This window comes from Protopterus annectens, chromosome 8.part0 (assembly GCF_019279795.1).
Source record: "Protopterus annectens isolate FY-2018-M chromosome 8.part0, PAN1.0, whole genome shotgun sequence".
NCBI lineage: Eukaryota > Metazoa > Chordata > Ceratodontiformes > Protopteridae > Protopterus > Protopterus annectens.
The window spans coordinates 1,820,323,859-1,820,341,358 of NC_056741.1; positions in this window are offsets into that span (position 1 = coordinate 1,820,323,859).

The following is a 17,500-nucleotide window of genomic DNA, read 5'->3' on the forward strand; positions in this document are numbered from 1 at the left end:
TAGCCACAAAAATGTGTTGTCTGTCTAAGTAGGCTCTTCAACTTTAAAATGCACTTTATTGAATAATTTTCATTTAAGTCAGGTTGGTGGCAAACTTGTGTACGAAGTTGCCACACCAATTCTAGCCTCTCCAATAAAAGTGCATCTGGACTTCCCTTTATATCGGGAGGGATGCCATCAATAACCCTAAATTTAAAGGTATGGTTTGTATGTGCCCCGATGTGTCTAGCCAATGCATTCACTTGGTTGTTTCTTCTGATATTATACAAGTGTTCATATATTCTCTCCTGCAATTGCCTGTCAGTTTTACCTATATAGAATGCAGAGCATGCCTGACATTGCGCTAGGTAAACTACCCCTTTCGAGTTACAATTATATTTGTTCCTCGTAAAATAATTTTTTTCCTTTTATAGAAAAGTTTTGGCCTACCTCTATATGTATGCAATAATTGCACATGCCACATTTGTACATTCCCTGGCTTCCTAAACTGGGCTTTCGCTTAGTTACCTCTAACATAGTTTTAAGGTTCCTTCCTCTTTTAAATACTACTTTGGGTGTACATTTTAATTTACTTGATGTAGTCGTGTCCGAACTAATAAACTCCCAGTTTTTATTTATAATCTCTATAATGCTGTGAATGTCAATACTATATGTTGTAATAAATCTAAGTATGTCCCCCTGCTTGTTTGACTTGGGTTCCATTCCATTAGCTGAATTTTCTAATGTTTGTCTACTATCTGTACTCCGTATAGGTTTGTAAATACCTCTCAATCTTTTTTCATGCACTTCTTGCACTAATTCCCTGACCATGTTTTGAGGATATCCTCTTTTTATAAACATACTTTCCAATGTTTCACGTTCTAATAAGAATTCACTGTTGTGGGATACCATCCTTGGTGCTCGTACCAGCTGTCCCTTGACTACTGATCATTTTTGTGATGGAGTGTGACAACCAGTATAGTACAAAAATGAATTGGAATATGTGTCCTTTCTAAAAATTGAAGCTGAAAAACAGTGATTTTCATAATCCTTTCTGAGATGAACATCCAAGTATGATATCCTTTTAGAACTAAAACAGTAAGTAAATTTCAAAACATTAGTCATGCTATTCAAGTACTCAATCAGGTTTGATGCTTCTACCTCTCCCGCTTTAAACAAGACAAAAACGTTGTCCAAAAAACGGGTATAAAAACGGACAGCATCCTTGAATTGTAAATTTTTATACACGTACTCCTTCTCCTAATAGGCCAAATCTAAATTTGAGAAACTAGCGCCAACTGGGGACCCCATAGCTACCCCCACTTTTTGCAAGAAGAACTTCTTGTCAAATGTTATGCAATTATTTGATAATATAATATCTAGGAGTTCGCCAATAAGCTGTATTTCAGAAACTGGTGCCCCAAGTTCCTTCAATAAGAAACTAACCCATTCGATGCCCTCTATGTGGGGAATAGAAGTATACAACTCGTGTACATCTATAGTTAAAAAAATGCAGTTCTTCCTGGAATTCCAGCTTTTGAATGTTTGCCAAAAAACTCCACGAGTCCTTGCAGACCTGTGGCTGTTTAACCACATTTTTTTTAAATATGCTAGCCACATATTTAGCACAAGCATACGTTATTCTGCCTCTCGTGTCTACAAGTGGTCTCATGGGGGGATTTAAGGCACATTTGTGTATTTTAGGCACTCCAAAAAAAACTGGTACTCTGGGGGCCGGCATACTTAAATAATTGAAGGTAGGCAAATCAATTCTTGCTTCAATAAACCATTCATCTAAGATAGATTTCAATCGGTTGTGCGCACTATTTAATTCGTTCACTGACACTTCCTCATATGTTGCACTATCAAGTACCCTACCCATTCTTGAGCTGTAATCCTCTATATCCATTATCACTAGTCCCCATCCCTTGTCTGGCTGCATTACTCTAACAGCAGCCCCATCTAAAGGTGCAAGAGCCTGTCTTTCACTTCTAGTCACGTTAAATTTAATTGGTTGCCTATAAGTCTTTACATGATTGTATATGTCTAATTCACATATACATTCAAAAATTGCTAATGTAGGACATAGTGGTGGGTTATATGTACTAGTACTATGGAATGTGTAAGGATCTTGTAGTCTGTCACCCAAAAGTAATTGTAAATTAAGTTTTCATACAAACAAATTTGAATCTATCAAAATGTCATTAGCTGTTACTTTTCTAGTCAGAACAAATGTTAGTCCTTTGGCTAAGACATCCGCTAATGTTGTATCAATGTCAATGCTAGAAAAGTTAAATATTTTAAAGTCACCTTCACTATTGTATGTTATTCTCTGCTTGCCTGTGATCATTCCCCTCATTTCCCTTGTGGGGCTTGTCCGTTCCTGTTGTAATTGTTGTAAGGTATCTATATTGGTATATACGGACATACATCTATAGATAAAATTGGGAACATAACAAAAACATATATGTCCATATGCACCATTAATGGGTTTGAGAGGCCCAAACAACATACGTCTGGCACGAATAGGTACCCCCCCCCCACAGCCAAACATGTCTGGCCTGCAATACACTGCCAACTGTTGCGGATCCCATAACCAGGACCTTACATGACAAGGGTAGTACATGTTAACAGTACTCCATCTCACCTGTATGATGTCAGGCTGACATCAGTAACATATCATGCAGTACAGTCAAGTGAAGTGTCATGCTTGGGGGAACCCTCTGGCCAGGCTCAGTAAGTAGCCGGGATCCCTTGTACGATCCAACAGGCCTACACCTGACAATGGATGCATCACTGTTGCCAAGGACACTCACAAAGCAGTGCATAGCTAAATCAGGGATCTCAATAGCAATTCTCACACCTGCTCTGAGTTACAGCACAATGGCAGTATTACATAGAAGCACCAGATAATGCTGGCATCCTGGTAGATGGGTTCATTGCACACATGACCCCGCTCTCACCCCCTAAATGGCCCATCTGTACACCAGACTGATGCAAGGTTACTGTAATTACGGACATACAGGTAAGAACCACACTCTCCAAAGCCAGTAACACAGCATCCATGGGACCAGAAACCAAAACAGGCTGTGTTCTACACATACTACAGAACAAACTGGCACCCTTCAATCCTAGACTCAACTCAGGGTTTCTGCCTACTGAATGGCACACAGCAACAGTCATCCCACTCCACAAAGGGAGTTCCACCATGTCAGCTGGGAAATACCACCAAGTAGCCTGATGAGCCTGATCTGCAGGGACATGGAACATATCAGCACTGAACCCATGGCCAATGTCACTGGTAATCTTAAATCCCTGGACCCCACCAATGTTGGGTTTGTCAAAGGCAGAGAATGCCACCTAAATCTTGTATACCTCCTTGAAGCAGTCATGACAGTTGTAGATGAGGATTAGGGGGTTCACACAGCCTATGAAGATCATAGCAGGCTTTTCTACACCATCCCACAGGTAGGAGAGTGTGTAGATGTTAAGGGATCTACCACCATTCACAGAATATGTTTTCCCCAGGACTGCTTGGCAAATGCCAACATTCCACAGGTGCCATTCCATGGACATACAGTCCTTCACAGGTTGTAGATGTGTTAATGCCTTCCTCCACACTGTAGAGGTGTGCATTAATACTGGGATTGATATAACTCACTGGGTGTGGCTGTTGTGGACACATCCACCATCATTGCAGTTACTGTTGCGTCTATCCCCCCCACATAGCTGTCTGTAATACTGTACAGTGTATGTTATCAGGTTGAGTAGTTGTTGTTTACACCATTTGCAGTAGTAGAGCACCTCACACCCTCCTAAGGGTAGGGCTATGCCACCAGCAGTGGCACACCCAAGTTACTGAGGTGAGGATTGCAGTAGAGTGGGGAAAAGGACATACACCCTGCTGTTAGCATTTTCAATGTCATTCAAATAGCAGACCACATATATACCAATGTGTGGTTGTGCCTATCCTGTCTTGGTGAGATTACATGGCCAACAGATGTGTTACCTGCACAGGGACATACCTCCATGTGTACAGTCTTGTATCTATACTGCATCCAAACCAAAGGCTTTGTGTGTTGTATCCAGCCATGTCATGTGTACAACCCACTACACTTACTGGTGTCCACTGTAGAAGGCCTGCTGACACTACTACACCCATCAGCCATGTGGCACATGGATAACCACAACACAATCAGAACTGATAATGGTAAAAACAATACAACATTGTTAATAACAGCTATAATGCATCATGGCTGCGCAGCTACACATTCTAGGATGTTAGCATTTTACTTTACTGTTGACAACATGCTACACAGCATTCCATTGCTACACTGTTGAACAGTCACCCTGTGCATCAGAACCATGTTAGCCTGTCCCTGCATTGATGTTACAGATGACAGGATGTGGCACAGGTATCATCATATGCACAGGGTGTGTTGCTGGTTTGCCAGAGTCCTAGGCTGAGCCATACAAGTGACAACATGTGTATGTGTGTGTGAGGGGGTTGAGTAGTGTTATGAGCCAATTGTGATGTTGTGTGTCAGGTATGTGGATGCCCTAGGTTTGTTGTTGATGTGTGTGTGTCTGCATGCACACAGGTCCACCATGTAGCTGCCCTATATGGGTATTTGTGAGACAACTGCAGACTGTACTTGGCAGGGTTTGCAGTTCGCTGTCTCTGGTCATGGACACAGGAACTGTGCCTGGCAGGGGTTCCACAGGCACTATTAGGTAATAAGCCAGATAGGGTACTGTACCTCAGGTTGACAAATGTCCACTGGATCCAGGTCCCTCCTGGGACTGGCCAGGGCCACATGCACATGGCCTGCTATGACGGTCTGTGGACAGCACCCTCTGCAGTGTTGGGGCTGGTACTGCCACTACGGGAGCAGCTGTGACTGGTGGGATGTCCACAGCAACCTTCAGCTGCTGATGTTGCTGGTATATGCCTCATAGCTGTCGCAACCCTCCCACCCTGTCCTGATGCATGGACATGACATTGTTGATGAGATCCAATGTCTCACCCCCACCGTCTATCCATGACCTTGGTGAAATTATGAATGGCACCTACTAGGTCATGGATGCTGTCACTTACAGAGGTGTGATAAGCCCTCTGCACCCTTAGAACCTGTCTGGTGTACCATTCCAATCATGCCTGTGCCTGCATGACAGCCTGGAACATGCATGTGGTAGATATACATGTGGCACATCTGCCAGGGGCATGATAACCAGCATTGCTCTGATGAGCACCCCTGAACATCTGTCTATGTGGTACCCCACTGGACATCTGGCTATGGCTGTTGTGTCCTGACACACATGCCATGGATACCACACTGTCCTGGCCAAAGCCAACCATAGACTGTCCCTCAGCTAAGACCAACGGTGATGTATGTAGAGGCAGTGTGACTGTGTGCGTGGATGGTGTGGATTCTTGTGGGATGTCAATTGATGGCCCAGTGTCAGCCCCTGACAACCCCACCTGTGCCTCAACACACCTATCCTCATGGTCACTGTCTTTATCAATGACATCAAATTCCCTGCGGGAGGGACCCAGCCCCACCTTGCCACTTATGAGGGGAAAACAGAAAATGGACCTGCACATTACTGCTTAACAGTATATACACAAACACACACACACACACACACACACACACACACACACACACACACACACACACACACACACATGCACACACGTGCACAGACATGCACACACTCTGGAATTGCAACACAATAAACGACTTTACCTGTGTATAGACAAAGTCCATACTTAATTGTCAATACTCCCCCATCCAGCATGAGACTTGACTAATTACAATAACTACTGCCAATCACTCAGGTATAATTCATCTACTAGCTCAGATATATAATCACAACACAATACTTGTTACTCCATTACCTCTTTCCCTTGTTTGGAGTCTGTTTTTTCCATGACACCCTATTGTCATCTGGGTAACACCCTGGTGTGGCCCACATGTGTTGAGAATGGCTGCCATTTGTTATTAGCTACTGCAGTCAGTCAATGATCTCACATACAGGAGTGACATACGTAACTGTTGTTCAATAGCTGCATGATCTGTTGCACTAACTACTGTCCATGTGGAGTACATTACAATTTGGAAACACACTGGTGCAGTCTAATGATTCCTCACTGCATCCGTACTGCTGCATACATGGGTTTACCTTCACATTTCTGCTGTTTGCAGTTAAACCAGTATTCCTGATGTGTAGTATTACCTCCCTATGCATCTTTCTGGCTGTGGACACTCATATACTATTGGCTATCCTCCAATCGCAGTTCAGATATGTATTCCTGGTGTATAATATATCTGTCCATGTAGATATGTATTCCTGGTGTATAATATATCTGTCCATGTCCATCTACTGCACGACTTCTAAGGGAAGCTGGCAGGAATGAACGACACCACACACACATACACACACACACACACACACACACACACACACACACACACACACACACACACACACACACACGCATGTGCAGATATTGACACACACACAGACTTACACACACGCAGTCGACTTACATGACAATCCATACACTCCACCAGAAAGCACCTACAGACAACTCCAGCACCCCCCCCAACACACAATAGCAGGTGATGGTGCTCTACATTATCACACACAGACCTGAATTACACACGTCAGTATGCAGGACATGTGTTGCTCAACAGCATGCAGTGCAACTGTAGTCAATCCCTGTTACCAACATTATATGGCTGTGATGCATGGCTTCTGTTAGTAGGTGATGGCCCTCCCCTTGGAACACACTGAACCCATGTCCACATATTTGCTGTGCATGTGTTCAGCACCCTGGCATGCACTGTGCACCCTACCTCACAGGTGTACTCACCATTGCAGGATATGTATCTGTGTGTCAGTTATGTTTCTTCTGCTGCTCACAGCCTCTGTGTGTTTGTGATTTATATGTGGGCACATGCGGTTTGTGAATGCCTGATGTTTATTCACGGATGTCATCATCAGTGGTGCATGAATGAGTGATAGAATACCATTAGACTGATAACATACACACTTTACTGTACCTATGGTGAGTGTACAGACCATTATTGACATGGCACCATCTTCCCTGACATGCCATGGCACAACACTACTGCATATGTCAATACAACACATACCTGATATGTGACATATGACCTAGGCAGTCAATTGCATTATGAGTCATATGTGTCAATTGTGCAGATGCTGATTGGGATGCATACCATTTGTGGGTGCATATGTGCACACACACATATCATGATGGTATGTAGCAACAACTGCTATGTGTACTACTGCGGTCACAATACTTGGCAGGGGTATAGTAGCATGGGCCATCATCATGAGCCAGTAGTTGGTCAGTCAGCCCTTCAAATGTTCCCCAAACCTGCATGTTTGCATGCTAAACACATGCACAGCCCTTGGAGTTCACACAGTACCATCAATAGTGCCGTGGAGTCAGGGTTATGTCTGCCACACTTCATGACCTAGACTGTGTGCAGATACAGCCATTCTTAGTGGGTTTTTCTCTCCCCTCCAGTGCAGTGTTGTGTCATGATGACACACCCTCACCATCTTCTGCCACATTGGAAAAGCTCGGCATCTGTGGCCTACACGTGTCATGTGTCATATTGCATTATCTCAAACTAGGAACACCATGTGTACTGGCATATTCCCTGCCAATGCATGGCAAACATGCAGGTGTACAGTGGCACCAGCAAGGTACAGATGGGGATGTCATCCCTGGGTTGGGGTGAGGTGTGGATTGTGCAGCACATGTATCATAACTGCAACTTTCTGTACTTCCCCAACATGGTGTTGGTACATCAGAATACATCACAACACATGACTTTGGCAATGTCCCACCATTATGCAGATCATATCTGTAGTGAGCCCTGGCTGATGTTGCCTGTGGTGCACATAGGTTCATAAGTGAGTACTAGTCTATTGGTCCTGGGGCCTACATAAGCCTAGCCACATGGGTTCCCAGTCATACACCACCCAATAATGTTATTCCCCTGTGCCCCTGTCAGGCTGTGGCACAGACATACTAATCAGGGTGAATTCCCCATTTCCCATCCAGTTGTCAAGTGTTTTTGTAAAGAGGGCCAATGAGTAGCATTGCCTGACATGAATGTGTAGTCTGTTCCAGAGTGTGGAAATTCTCCAGGACAGGACCCTATCCTCCATTATGTTCTGTTTAATATGTTGATGAGGTTATGGAGCCTGGAGCATGTGTTTGCAGAGGGGTTGGGATTTCCTTATGTGTAGCATGTTCAATTGCTCTGTGTATGACATAGCTGTGTATGTTAGGCAGATGTCACCTGTGCCTGGACAATTTGCACTGGAGTGTAGCCACAGTTGTCTGAGATGGTCTGTGTATTGCATGGTTTTGAAGCTGGTAATCCCATTACTGAGGTGTGTGCTCTGTCAGTGGACATGTACAGCATGCATTATGAGTAGGTGTGTTAGATGTGTACATGGCCTAAACCTTAGCTATGACATGCACAGTGTATTGTCAAGCATGACCTTAAACCATACTCACCAGCATCAGGTCACTGCCTTGCTGGTATCCCAGAGGGACCTACATTGGGATGAGATAGAGTTGATGTCAGTGGCCACAGCTGTGGCATTGCTACAGGGTGGGTGCAATATTACAGTAAAACAACAGCTGAAGTCCACAGTACTAGAGATTATGCACAACTGATTATCAGTACTACACAGCAACAATCTCTACATCTCACATATGCATATGCAACAGTGGTCTACTGATATGCCCTGGGACCTTACCTGCATGCTCCATGTCTGGTGTGTGGGTAGCACCCACCTCCATGATGGTATAGGTCTGTAGCTCTTGTGGGTGGGTAGGTGCCCTCAGGCTCCTAAGCAGCTCCTTAACACTGGTGGGTGCAGTGGATGTTATGCCCCCCCCTTTGCGAGTTAGTCATCCCGCATGACAGCAGCACAGCGATGTACATGGTGGAGCAGGTCACTACAATGAAGGTGGACCTGCTTATAAGTATGGCTGTGCATGCCAACATCATTTACACTGTGGAATACATAATTCCACATGGCGGTGCGCTCAAGCTGATCATGGCTTGTCCTGGAGAAGAGCAGCTGATAGTGCTGGATGAGGCTGTTGATTATGAGGTCATCCTCAGTGGCACTGTAGGCTGGATTCCTTGGATGTGCCATTATCCCTGAAAGACACAAAGATGGAAATATGTCTGAGCAAATCATACGGCACGGTTACCATAATACAATACACATATCAGTCTCCCACCACCATATCTGCTCCAACTTAATGCTCACACAATGCAAGTGGTATGGCTCCAGTTTATCTACCATTGAGACATATATTGTATTGTACCACACTTCCTGCTATGTGTTTGTAGACATGCTCTCTATGGGGACACTGGAATTGCTGGCCTGTTACGGAGTATTTCACTTGCATGCCATTGTCACTGCTACTATGTTTCCACGTATGCATGTGGTAAGCTTGCTATGTGATTGTAACACATCCGCCATTCTGTGTTATTGGGGATATCAATGCATGCTGTGGGACATGTTCTGGGATTGTATTGACTATTATAACCCACGTATGTTCCATGACAGTGACACAATTGTTTGTATAGGGGATATTTGCTAGCAGGAACACCTCTCCCACCTAATGTGGACATGTTACCAGGCCAAATCACATCCGTGACCCACCATGGAACCTCATTATCTAATGTTCCTGCACTACATTCATGTGGAACCACCTCAAGGGATGGTGCCCCCTCCCCCAAGGAGCACACACAGACATATATCTGTCACCCACAATTAAGGAGCTCCACAGAGCTCCACAAAGACATGGGGTATGTGCTACATCACCTTGAGGCATGCAGTACACATACACAAGGTTAGACATGTTTGCTCCTCCTGCTCAGCCCACAGCCCAGGCACCTTTAAGACCATGAAGATGCTGTCATGACTGTCCATTGGTGTGCACCTTGGTCCCTTTGTTCCCATATGGGAGCTCAATGGCCTCCACATTCCAAATGAAACTACTCAAACACAGTGTTTAACCACCACATGTGTCATATACCAGCCCTGTATGCTATCTTGTTTGTCTCCCAACCAAACCTACATACCAATATGTGCCTAATACCATTCACCAACATATATATCCCACCTTCTCAAACAATTGCGATGTGTTCACTCCACAGTCCATTTTGCAACCATGTACTGCTGTGTAAATATGTTGTGTATTGATGTGTGATGTTCTCTCACACATGTCATGGCAGTGGGCATGTACTGACACACACACATATATATATATATATATATATATATATATATATATATATATATATATATATATATATATATATATATATATATATATATATATATATATATATATATATATATATATATATATATATATGTGTATATATATATATATATATATATATATATATATATATATATATATGTGTAGACATACACACACATACATTTATATATATATATATATATATATATATATATATATATATATATATATACACATACATACATACATATGTACCTATATGTGTATATCTTTTTGTGTTGTTTATATACCTATATATATGTATAACTGTCTGAGGTTCTGTAGACATACACAGCTGTGAATATATATCACACATATATTTATCTGTATGTGGGGTGCATACAAACATCTGGTCCACACTCTTGTAGCTCTCTTTTTTTCACAGCTGAACTGTTCTGCCTTGCTGCAACACAGACAGGTGTCACATTTGAACACAAACTAACATTAGGGGGGTATAAATGGTGACAGATTGTAGATAAGCATATTATACAGCTATGGCAGTTGGGCATGCTATGCTACACATTAACATGACTGTCCTGCAGGTGTTGTGCTCTGTCACCCATGTGTCTATCATGACAGTATTAATACCACCACCAACCGTTGGCCACAGTAATGTACAGAACATATATCATGGGTCACATCTTTGTCGTTCACTGCTGATCTCTACAGTTGACAGGTATGTCCCACTGCCCACAAGGCCAGACAGTATTGTCCAGAGCAGTTGCTGAGCAGAACATAACTACAGGAAAAACTACTGGTGGCACATATAAATCATTTCATATTATAAATCCTATTATTCTATACCAAATACTACATGCAAGTAAATACATATATGTTTCACATACCTTTTAAGTTTTATTCCGCTGTAACAAATCCCTGAGCATTGTTATTTGTTTTCAATTTGTTATGTTTTTTTTTTTTTTAATGCTCTCTCTCTTGCCCTACCATATGATAGCCAGAAGATTGCCTGTTAGGTTTTGTCTGTGCACCACGCAGGTCTTGTCCCAGATACATCAGTGGCATTCTATCTGTTGAGTGCTATCAGTACATGGCTACATCCAGTAGTATTTTGATGTTGTATTCCTGCATATGGGTATGTTGCAACAAATCCTTTAACACCAGCAATTTCCAGGGTGTGTAACAGAAATAATGCAAATATGGCCCTGTGTTCCTGCCTCTGTCCTCCACATATATGCCAGTCTTTGTCCTGCTCTGATACAGTAAGGGGTTGTTAGGTAATGGCCTATCATTATTTACTGCTAGCATTACTGCTATCATCCCAGTCATGTCATGGACTCCCACAACAACTGTTGGGCAAGGTCCATATATATGGGGGCAACAGCTGGACAACACATATGTGCCTTTGTACATTTCAGAGGTCAGTGTGTGGTACACAGTGTTCCTTGGTCTTGTAAAGCTTTTTATGGGGGGGGGTGTTCAATGCCATTAGCCTAGGCTGTGACACACTTTCAGGGATATAAGTGTTAAGACACATTGAGGTGTATGGCTGTACACTTTCATACATTCCTCCATGGGAACAGTGGTGGGCTACAGCTTGCAGTGTTACACAAAGTTCAGCCAGTCAGTGTGATAGTGAGATGTTAGGTTAAGCAATGTTATGTACGAGATACTGTGACACTATCACAACTACTACATTCCCCCCTAGGACTTGACTACAAGCTGTAAATGGAGGCTGCTGACTTACATCTGTGATTGTTGATTGTTTCTCATCTTGAATGCTAATGATTTTTTAATGTTGTACTAATTGCAGGCCTCAGCCTGGACAGCATAGTATGTTATATATTCACAGTGCTTGCATCTACTGTTTTGTGTGGGCCTTGCATCCATCATTGAATATATATTTGGAAATCTATGTGCTGTCACAAATGGCATAGATTATTGCACTGTACACAGATTAAAGGTTTTCTGAGTATGCAGACATGTGTGTGGTGTCCTGAGCTTTGAATTGTGAGTGGGTATATGTCGAGTGTTACATATTTTCATTTGTGGGAATGGTTGCCACACTACACTTTTCACAGGTGCCACTTACAGGGGTTATGTTTCTGGGATATACTGTGCATCCAGTACATCTACAGTACTTCTACATATGTATGGCTACAAAAATGTTTTGTCTGTATATATATATATATATATATATATATATATATATATATATATATATATATGTGTGTGTATGTATAATTTATCTGTAGATATATATGTATATATATGTGTACATATATGTCTATATGAATATACATGTATATGTATAAGTGTGTGCATATCTGCAGCATTGTAATGTGTAGTCCTTCCACACTAACATTCCCTTACAATCGAATGACTTGTCTGCATGATATGTTTCAAATATTGCCCTGACTTTTTACAGTTGTATTGGCTTACTGTTAAACCATTGTAGCTGTGTTGTGGAGGGTCCTGGGGTCAAAGACTGCATGTACTGGATATTGCATTGCACAGCATATCTGTTATAGCTGTGGTGGGGGGAACATAGCAGTAATCACCAGGTATCCCTCATTTGAACCCCCCACCCCCATTAATAGTGCATACAGTCAGTCATTTTGTGGTGGAGGTTCCGGTTGTTTTTCCTATTTGGAGATGCAGTACACATATCTATCTGTGTATATATTTATATATATATATATATATATATATATATATATATATATATATATATATATATATATATATATATATATATATATATATATATGTGTGTGTGTGTGTGTGTGTGTGTGTGTATCTATATATATCTCTAAATAATATATGAACATATTTATCTATCTATCTACGTATATACCATTGATGTGATATGATTTATGTGTGTCATACATTTATATGTAGCTGTGTATCACTCTACATTTACATATCTATAACTGTCCATATGTCCATGCATGTTTGGCTCACAATTTTGGCCTGTCCCACATTTGCCTGGCCAATTGACGTGGATGATGTAAGGAATGAGGTCAGACAGGAATGACAATACATTAGAGTTTCAGACTTCATGCTATTCAGATTATGTGTATTACAACAAATCACTGTTTAACTAGCAATGTTTTACATGTATAAAAACAATATTTAACATTTATCCCAATTTGTACCCTAATTTTGTCACAATGTGTCCAGAGTGTTTGCAATAAGAAGTTGAGTGTTATGATATTAGTACAATTCCCCTTATGCAGATTGACTGTGCTGCATGATATGTCTGAGACTACTTGGGATTTATGTATATTTGACATGATGTAGTGGTAATTCACTATGATTGTGGTATGCAGGGTCCTGGGTTCAGGACTTGCAGTGGTTTTTAATTTTGTTGCTGGGTAGAACAAGGGCGGTGGGATACAGGGTGAATACCATCATGCAAACACAAACCTCCGTTATATATGCTTAAAGATAGTTTGCACCAGATTTGCTGAATCTGTATGTGCATTACTCACCCCTGCGCATACGGCCTTAAACTCGCTTACTAGTGCTGACATATGCTTACTAGTGCTTATTGCTGCTTAACCTAACTACTGCTTTATACATTATGATACTGACACCTCACATGTGCATTTCCTGCAATACTCCAGTTTATATATATATATATATATATATATATATATATATATATGTTATTTCATGGCCGCAGTACTCCAGTTCACACACACACACACACACATATATATATATATATATATATATATATATATATATATATGTTATTACGTGGGTTATGCCACATGCATATTACTCATAACGTGCTTTGCCATGGGAAATGGTATGTCTCAGTTCCTTCCCTGTTTCCCCCCTCCTTTCTCACTGACTTTCATGGGCCGGTCCTATTAGAATGGGTCCATCCAACCCCGGCATGCCTCGGTCCATAATGTCATACCCACCATTCTCCCCCCTGTTCCTTCTCCACATCAATCATCCTTCCTACAGGTTCTAGCTGAATCTAACCACACCACTACACATTGCCCACTCTTCAATTCTCGGGACCCATCACGTAAGTTGTTATAACCCATGGATCTTCAGGCTTCCCACACATTTAGTCCACAAACATACATGTCCTTCTTTGCTTACCTTTGAGGCATGGTATGTTACTCCGAAGATTCTTTTTAGCAGAATTTTTGGGGTCGTCCCACCAGGGACAAACATACATTTGTTTAAGATTAGACTTAGCAAGTTGACACTGTTTCTCCCACTGGTAGTATTCTGCCAGTAGTCTGGGAAGCAGTGCTGTCCTACACTTAGCAGTGCTTATTATTTGATTTGCATGATATTTGCCTTTTGGCAACCGATGCCTCAGGTGTGATGTTCTGTGCATGAAGCACGCCCACACGGCATGCACCATTTTTCATTATTCTCTTCAGTATTATGCAAGACTACTGTTCTAACAGTATGATTACTCAGGTACTGTTCTTTGATACACACAGACTGCTCGAAATACTGAGATTGAGCAATGTACACATGTGTGCTGGTATTACTCTACATACTTACATACATATCCTATAGTGCTGAATGACTGCGCCGGTTGATATGTTTGTGATAACAGCAGCTGAGTGTGTATCTGCCATGGCTTAGTGGTAACTCACTTTGACTACAGTGTGCAGGGTCAGGGCGGTTGTAGCCTGGAAGTGCAGATTATTTTGTTACTGAGCACAATGACAGCTGTTGTCTACAGAGTGACTAAGGCACTTTTGAACAATTGTAAGTGAATATGCACTGGATTGCACGATGGCCTCTGGTTATGGCATCTTACACTGAGTTAGCTTCTACATTGCTTAACCAGTGTGGGCGTTGCTTACTGCTGCCCAGACAGGCTTAAACCTGTAAAAACTTATAAATCCAAAGGACAAACGGACTAGTAATCAAACAACAAACCAGAAGTAGGCAGGGCAGCACTTGTCAGATGAAAAAAATATAAAAGTCCAAATAACTGATAAATTCCAAGTTTAATAGTGATGGTTAAGCACTTTTCGTTTGACAAAATGCCCAAACTTCATCAGACCAAACCGAGTTCCCCATTCAGCTAGTTTAAATACTAATACTAATTGACAAATTAACTGTATAAATTTAAACAATTAAAATCATACAACAAGAAAACACATTTAAAACAACATGCTCTACAACAAAACCACCTTCAGCTACTAAATATGTTTTGTAACAGTTGGTTGAAGCTTCCTGATAAAAAAGTAAAAACATAAAAACATTTATAAATAGAAAAATATCTACATTTAAATCAATATATTAAACTATCACAATAAACTTCTAAGCTTTAATAAATTTGAAATAGAGCAACATTCATTTAGACCAGGGAAATTATAGGCATTTAATCTCACCTGCCATAATAGTTCAAGTTCTTCTAACTTCAGGGGAGTGGGACAACCCCTAAAGTCCTCAGTAATCTGATCTATGACCAAGAACTTGAACTTGTGGTCTGGGTGAGAAATTATATGCTTTGCTAAAGCATTTTCAAATTTGTTTTTCCTAATTGCGTAAATATGTTCATACACACGATCACGGAGACGTCTCTTCGTCTTTCCTATATAAAATGATGGACAAGCCTGGCATTGGGCAAAATAAACAATCATTCTAGAATTACAGTTAACTCTACATTTTAGGGAGTACTGGTAGTTGTTAACTATAAATCTGTTTGATTCGGTGACATATTCACAATATCTGCAAGATTGGCACTTATACATGCCAGCTGTTCTAAGATACGTACGCTGACGTTGTTCAAGAAGTGCCTTAAGATTTTTTGCTTTTTTATAAATTACCATAGGTTTGTCCCCCATCTTATTAAAAATACTAATGTCACCCTTAAATATAGCCCAATTCTTACAAATGATGTTAAAACAAACATTGCTGTTAACATAATAAGTTGTTACAAAGGATGGTGCTTTGGGCAAAAGGTCGCGGTTTAAATCATAGTCATCATTAGTAGAGTTGTCAAAACTAGTATTTTGAACAAACTGTACATTTTTACAGTCCAAAATGGGTCTATAGTAATGGTTTGACCTTTTATTCATTACTTCTTCTATTAGTTCATTAACCATGCTTTCAGGGTAGCCTCGATGAAAAAAACATATTCTTTAACAACAGACATTCATCATGGAAGTCTTTGTCAAGAGTGTTAATTCTGGCTGCCCTTACCAACTGGCCCTTAATAACCGCCCGCTTTTGATGATAAGGGTGGCAACTCGAATAATGTAGAAAAGCATTGGAATATGTGTTTTTCCTAAATATTTTGGCTATATATTTCTGAAGTGAATAATCTTTAGATAATAAAATATCTAAATATGCTATAGACTCACTACAGAATGTTGATGTAAACTTCAGAAAGTGCGTAGTGCCATTAAAGTAGTCTAGCACAAGCAAAAACAATCTAAAAATCCATGAAAACAGGTAGAGGGAAGCAAGTCAGCAAACACCAACAGATAAAAGTTAATCTTCTTTAATACAGATAAAATGTGAAGCGCTTTTCGTTTGAGACTGTGCTCAAACGTCTTCAGACAAACTGATTAGACAAATCACAAGTATATATACCAATTAGGTGAGCTGTTCACACAAGCCCTACATCAATTAAGCGCACATACCCATAAACACCGGGTATGTTCAAGTGGCAGTCTTGTAGCTACTGCCAATATGTTAGTGAATCTAATAGATTCATTATTCACAACCATCAGTACTTTTTGAAATGTCGAGTGAATTGCAATTCTAAAATGATAATGCTTTATTACCTTGGTGCAGTTTTTAATTGCTTAATTGATGTAGGGCTTGTGTGAGCAGCTCACCTAATTGGTATATATACTTGTGATTTGTGTAATCAGTTTGTCTGAAGAAGTTTGAGCACAGTCTCAAACGAAAAGCGCTTCACATTTTATCTGTATTAAAGAAGATTAACTTTCATCTGTTGGTGTTTGATGCCTTGCTTCCCTCTACCTGTTTTCATGGATTTTCCATTAAAGTAGTCTACTATCCTATCACTAATGCTTTTGCCACCATTAAGCAGAATAAATATGTCATCTAGGTATCGGGTGTAAAAAATTATTCTGTCTTTATGTTCAAAATTTGACAGCACAAACAAATGTTCCCATCGTGCCATCACTAAATTGGCTATACTATCACCACAGGGAGAACTCA